General features: G+C 35.5%; 1 pseudogene; it reads left to right on the forward strand.

Annotated features, from left to right (window-relative positions):
• Positions 1-298: 298 nt before the first annotated feature.
• On the forward strand, positions 299-945 carry LOC121038835 (protein Mis18-beta-like; annotated as a pseudogene).
• Positions 946-6,216: the final 5,271 nt, after the last annotated feature.

Below are 6,216 nucleotides of genomic sequence, written 5' to 3' on the forward strand. Positions count from 1 at the left end.
GGGGAGAATGGGAAAGCCCAGAAAAAGCAAAAGCAGGATAAATGACTGAGCGCTTAAAGTAATTTCTATCTCTTTATTGATGTTTTTTTATTTGATGAGTCATTATTGTCATGCCTTCCTATAAATTTTTTCCCAGCTTCATCAAAGCACAATTGACAAATAAAAATTATACAAAGTATGTTTTCTAATGCAGTGGTACTAAATTAGAAGTCGATAACTGAAAGAAATTTTGGGAGGGTAGGAATCTATGAAAAATTAGAAAAGAAACACATCTAGGTGTTCAAAACACAGGCGTGGTATGCAGGAAGATTGGCAGCCTCACTCACATCAAGCAAAGCTGCTGTGGGGTGACTTTTGCGATGGTGCTGAGAAGGCAACTGTTTTATACAGTTTCTATGGAGTGGGACACACAGGTGGTGAATGGGTCCTTGCTGCTTGACCCTGCGGGCCTGGAGGCAGAGGAGCCAGGATCCTGCCCCATGGCTGTCATCCTGCAGCCCGAGAAGTGCACTGTGTTCCAATGCACATGGTGTGCTATGCTGTGCTCGCTGATTCTGCACCTCTCCTGGGACCTGTTGCAGTCCCTTGGATCTGTAGTTTTCTATAGAGTCACAAATGACATGGTATGGGAAGCTCCCTTCCTAGTTGGCATTGAGGGTTGGTTCAAAGGGAGCACTTACAACCTTGTATTCTGTATTACCTGTGGGACTCCCATTGGTTTCCATTTGTATTCTACCCATGCTGCCCTGGCTGCTGTCTCAGTGACAAAATGATGTGCTCTTAAAAACAAAAGTCACAGTAAATGAATCTGAGATAGATATTCACAACTTTCTACCAGAAATTGTTGCAGAGCTGAAAGAGAAGATAATGTTAATGCATGCTCATTTAAATTCACTGATAATTCTGAAGGAAGTAACTCCCGACTAGCCCAAGCCAGAAAACTGATCCAGAATCAAAACTTAAGTATGGGGTCAGGCCTAATTGCAATCTTCAACAGCAGGCACTGTTTGATCAATTCTCAAGAAAGATTGGCTTCAAGAATGGATGGGAAATGGGGTTTATTATTATTACCTCTACATTGATTTTCTAAATGATTTGTGAAGCTGTTTCTAGAAGATGAAAAGCTTAGAAGCCTCTGTCCAGGTTTTATAACTATTTGCCTTAAGAACTTATTTTAGCTTGTCATTTTCATAAATACTTATTTCTGAAAACATCTTTTATTGCAAATTCAGGTTAAGAGACAATGTCTTGTCAATGCTCTCATTTAAAGATGCACCGTTGTTATGACAATAGAGTTGTATTTAATGTTGAAAAATAAAGGAAATGCATCTACAGAACTCATGGGTCAAAGAAGAAGTCACAAGGGAAATTAGAAAATAATATGAATTGAATGAAAATGGAAACACAATTATGGGATTGCTAAAACAGTGTTCAGAGGAAATTTTTATAGTGTTAAACACCCATATTAGTAATGAAGAAAGATCTCAAAAAAATAACCTAAGGGACTAGAAAAAGAACAGAGCCAACTAAACCTAAAGCAAGTTGAAGGGAGGAAATAAAACATATATCAAAAAATGGAAAACATAAAAACAATAGAAGACATCAGTGAAACCAAAAGTTGGTTTTTTTGGTAAGAAAAAATTTTTAAAAATTGCCAAACTTTTATAGAGACTCGGCAAGCAAAAAAGAGAGAAAACTCAAAGTCAGGAATTAAAGAGGGGACACCATTACTGTCCTCACAGAAATGACAGTTTGTGAGTTTCTAAAAATGTGTCCATTTCTTACAGATTGCCCAGTTTGCTGGCATATAATTTCCTTAGTGTTCTCTTATAATTGTTTGTATTTCTGTGGTGATGGTTGTGATATCCCCTATTTCATTTGTGATTTTTATATGTTTGGATCCTTTCTATTTTCTTTTTGATAAGTCTGGCTAAAGGCTTATCTGTTTTGTTAATTCTTTCAAAGAACCAGCTCTTTGTTTTGTTGATCTGTTCTACTATTTTTTTGTATGTGTTTGTTTCTATATCATTTATTTCTGCCCTACTCTTTATGATTTCCTTCTGCTGGCTTTAGGCTTTATTTGCTGTTCCTTTTGTAGCTCCTTTACGTGTAAGTTTATGTTGTATATTTGGGACTTTCTTGAGATAGGCCTGAATTGCAATATACTTCCCTTTTAGGAGTGCCTTTGCTGCATCCCAAAGGTTTTGGACTGTCATGTTTTCATTTTCATTGGCTTCCATGTATTTTTTAAATTTCTTCTTTAATTTCCTGGTTAACCCATTCATTCTTTAGTAGGATGTTCTTTAACTTCCATGTATTTGAGGGCTTTACAAATTTTTTCTTTTGTTTGACTTCAAGTTTTATAGTGCTGTGATCTGAAAATATGCATGATATGATTTTGATCTTTTTGTACTTGTTGAGGGCTGATTTGTGACCCAGTATGTGATATATTTTGGAGAATGTTCTGTGTACACTTGAAAAGAATATATTCTGCCGCTTTAAGATGAAATATTATGAATACATCTGTTAAGTTCATCTGGTACAGTGTGTCATTTAGAGCCATTGTTTTCTTGTGGATTTTCTGCTTAGATGATCTGTCCATTGTTGTAAGTGGGGTATTAAAGTCTCCTACTATTATGGTATTATTATAAATGGGTTTCTTTATGTTTGTGATTAATTGATTTATATATTTGGGTGCTCCTAAATTGGTAGCATAAATATTTATAGTTGTTAGATCTTCTTGATGGATAGACCCCTTAATTATGATATAATGCCCTTCTTCATCTCTTGTTAGTCTTTGTTTTAAAATCTAGTTTGTCTGAGATAAATATGGCTACGTTAGCTTTCTTTTGATGTCCATTAGCATGATAGATGGTTCTCCATCCCCTCCCTTTCAATCTGAAGGTGTCTTTGGGTCTAAAATGAGGCTCTTGTAGGCAGCATATCAATGGATCTTGCTTTTTTGTTTTTTGGTTTTTTAAATCAATTTTGATACCCTATGTCTTTTGATTGGAGCATTTAGTCCATTTACATTCAGAGTGATTACTGAAAGATGAATTTAGTGCCACTGTGTTACCTGTAGAGTTGGTGTTTCTGTTGATGCTCTCTGGTCCTTTCTAGTCTTTGTTGCTTTTGGTTTTCTTTTTCCCTCCACTTAAAGAGTCTCCCTTAAAATGTCTTGTAGGACTGAAATCCTTTAGGTTTTATTTGTCTTGGAAACTCTCTCTTTCTCCTTCTATTTTGAATGACAGATTTGCTTGATAGAGTATTCTTGGTTGCTTATTTTTTCCATTCAGCCTATTGAACATATCTTGTCACTCCTTTCTGGCCTGCCAAGTTTCTGTGGACAGATAGGCTGTGAATCTGATCTGTCTTCTATTGTAGGTTAAGGACTTTTTTCTCTTGCTGCTTTAATGATTCTTTCCTTATCTGTGTATTTGGTGAATTTCACTATGATATGTCTTGGTGATGGCCAGCTTTTGTTGAATTTAATACGAGTTCTCTGTATTTCTTAGAGTTTTATGTCTGTGTCCTTCCCCATATTAGGGAAGTTTTCAGCCAAAATTTACTCACATAAACCTTCTGCCCCTTTTTCTCTCTCTTCATCTTCTGGGACTCCTATGATATGAATGTCATTCCATTTTAATAAATCACTGAGTTCCCTAATTCTGCCTTTGTAATCCTTGACCTTTGTTTCCCTCTTCTTTTCAGCATCATTATTTTCCATACTTTTATTGTCTATATTGTTCCTCTGCTTCATCCATCCTCATTTTTATGGCCTCCATTTGGGTTTGCATTTCAGTTATAGCACTTTTAATTTTGGCCTGACTAGATTTTAGTTCTCTTATCTCTCCAGAAAGGGAAACTCTGGTGTCTTCTATGCTTTTTCAAGCCCAGCTTGTATCCTTACAATTTTTGTTTTAAATTCTAGTTCAGACATCTTACTTATATTTGCATTGATTAAATCCCTGGCCACCATTGCTTCCTGTTCTTTCTTTTGAAGTGTACTCCTCTATCTTTTCATTTTGGAGGAAGAAACAACAACAACAATAATACAATGAAATAAAAATTCAAAAATTAAAATAAAGGAAGCTAGATCCTAGGTGTGCTTTGGTTTGCTTGTTAAGAGAAGCTGCCATGTTCTCTCCCTCAAATTATGAAGATTGTTCTATTAATCCTCAGATTGATTTTCTAGGTGTTCAAAATGGTTTGGTTTTGCTCTAGCTATGTTCAAGGAATAAGACAAGCCCAGAGTCCCTTACTATTCTGACATCTATACTCCTCCTGCCCTTGCAGAACTGAAAAGGATTAAAATAAATTCCTATGAACAACTTTATATCAATAGATTAGAAGACTTAGATAAAATGATCAAATTCTTAGACACAAAGTACCAAAAATAACATGAAAAAATAGAAAATTCAAATATATTTATAAAAATATAAGGAAATTGAATAATACTAAAAGTACTTCCGCAAAGTAAAGTCCAGGTTCAGATAGCTTCACAGATGCATTTTATCAAACACATAAAGAATAAATAATACCAATCATTCCCAAGCTCTTCCAGAAAGTAGAGGGGAGGAGGAATACTTCCCAACTCATTGTACAAAATGAGAGTTACTCTGATATCAAAGCCAGACAAAGATATTGCAAGAAAACAAAACTATGGACCATCATTCTTTATGAATGTGGATGCAAAAATTCTCAAGAAAATACTCTCAAGCTGAATACAGCAACATACATAAAGGATCATATACGATGACCAAGTGGAATTTATTACAGAAACACAAGGCATATTTCATATCCCAAAATCAATTTTAGTGTAATTTACTATTCCAATAGAATAAAGGACAAAAGCGACATAATCATTTTAATGGGTGCAGAAAAAGAACTTGACAAAATTGAATACCCATTCATGATAAAAACTCTTAACACACTAGGAATAGAAGGGAACTCTGTCAAGCTGATAAAGGACATTTATAAAAAGTCTATGGCTGATATAAGATTTAATAATGAACAACTGAGTTCATTCCTCCTAAGATCAGGAACTAGGCAAGCATGTGTGCTCTCACCACTTTTATTCAAAATTATACTGTATATTCTATCCACCAAAGTCGGACAGAAAAAAATACATAAAAGTCATCTATTAGAAAGGAAGAAGTAAAACTTTCTTTATTCAGAATGACTGATTCTATATGTTGAAAATATTATGAATATACAAAGAAACCTATCAAGCAATAAGTGGAGCTCGTAAATTAGAACAATTAGACAAACTGAAAGTAACAATCAAGTCTTTATTTACTAAATGTGACCAAGCAAGCAAGAGGCAGAATGAGGCACTTGCTCTCAGTGTTCCATTTTCTTCATGGAATGGTTTTGGACATGGGTCAGGTGGATACAGTACAGATGGGTAACAGTACAGGGGGCTACAGTACAGTTCTGAATGGATGCTGCCTCTTACGGGCCGGAGGAGGGGGTGGGGAACAAAGAAAAGGAGAAGGAAAAAGGCTAAGAGTAGGAAGGTATTATGTCAAAATGGGGCAAAGTGCTTCAGCCAAGGGCCCTGATAAGGAGGTCTCAGAAGAGATACAGGGAAAGGGCCTCATTTCAGGCCTCCAATAAGGACACCTCTGAATGAAAGTACCTTGGTTAAGAACACAGATATGCATATGAGCATGGCTGGCTCAGATTGGGGAACTGAGTTTTTGGCGCAGGATTAAGAAAACTGCAGTGCATTGGTTGTACACCAAGGCTGGTATGAGAATGGAAGCTGCTCTCCATGAGGCCTGCCAGACCAAGTCTATAATTGTTTATAGTTAGGACTGAAGGATCACACATAGGATTTTGACCTGGAGTCAGAATCCTCAGAAACTACAACTAAGAAATGAGTTCAGCCAGGTTATTTGATACAAGATCAATATACAAAATTCAATTGTGTTTCTACATAGTAGCATTGAACCCTCCAAAAATTAATTTAAGTAAACAATCACATTAAACATAACATCAAGAAGAATAAAATACTTAGGGATAAATTTAATTTAAGAAGTGCAGATGTGTACACTAAAAACTATGAAACATTGTTGAGAAATATTTTTAAAAATCTGAATAAATTATGAGATATCCCATGTTCATGGATTGGAAGACTCAATAATGTTAAGATGGCAATTACCCCTACAATGCCATACAAATTTAGTGTAATAGCTATCAAAATTCCAGCAT

The sequence above is a fragment of the Herpailurus yagouaroundi genome, unplaced genomic scaffold (assembly GCF_014898765.1).
Source record: "Herpailurus yagouaroundi ecotype Mexico unplaced genomic scaffold, PumYag 28, whole genome shotgun sequence".
Classification (NCBI taxonomy): Eukaryota; Metazoa; Chordata; class Mammalia; order Carnivora; family Felidae; genus Herpailurus; species Herpailurus yagouaroundi.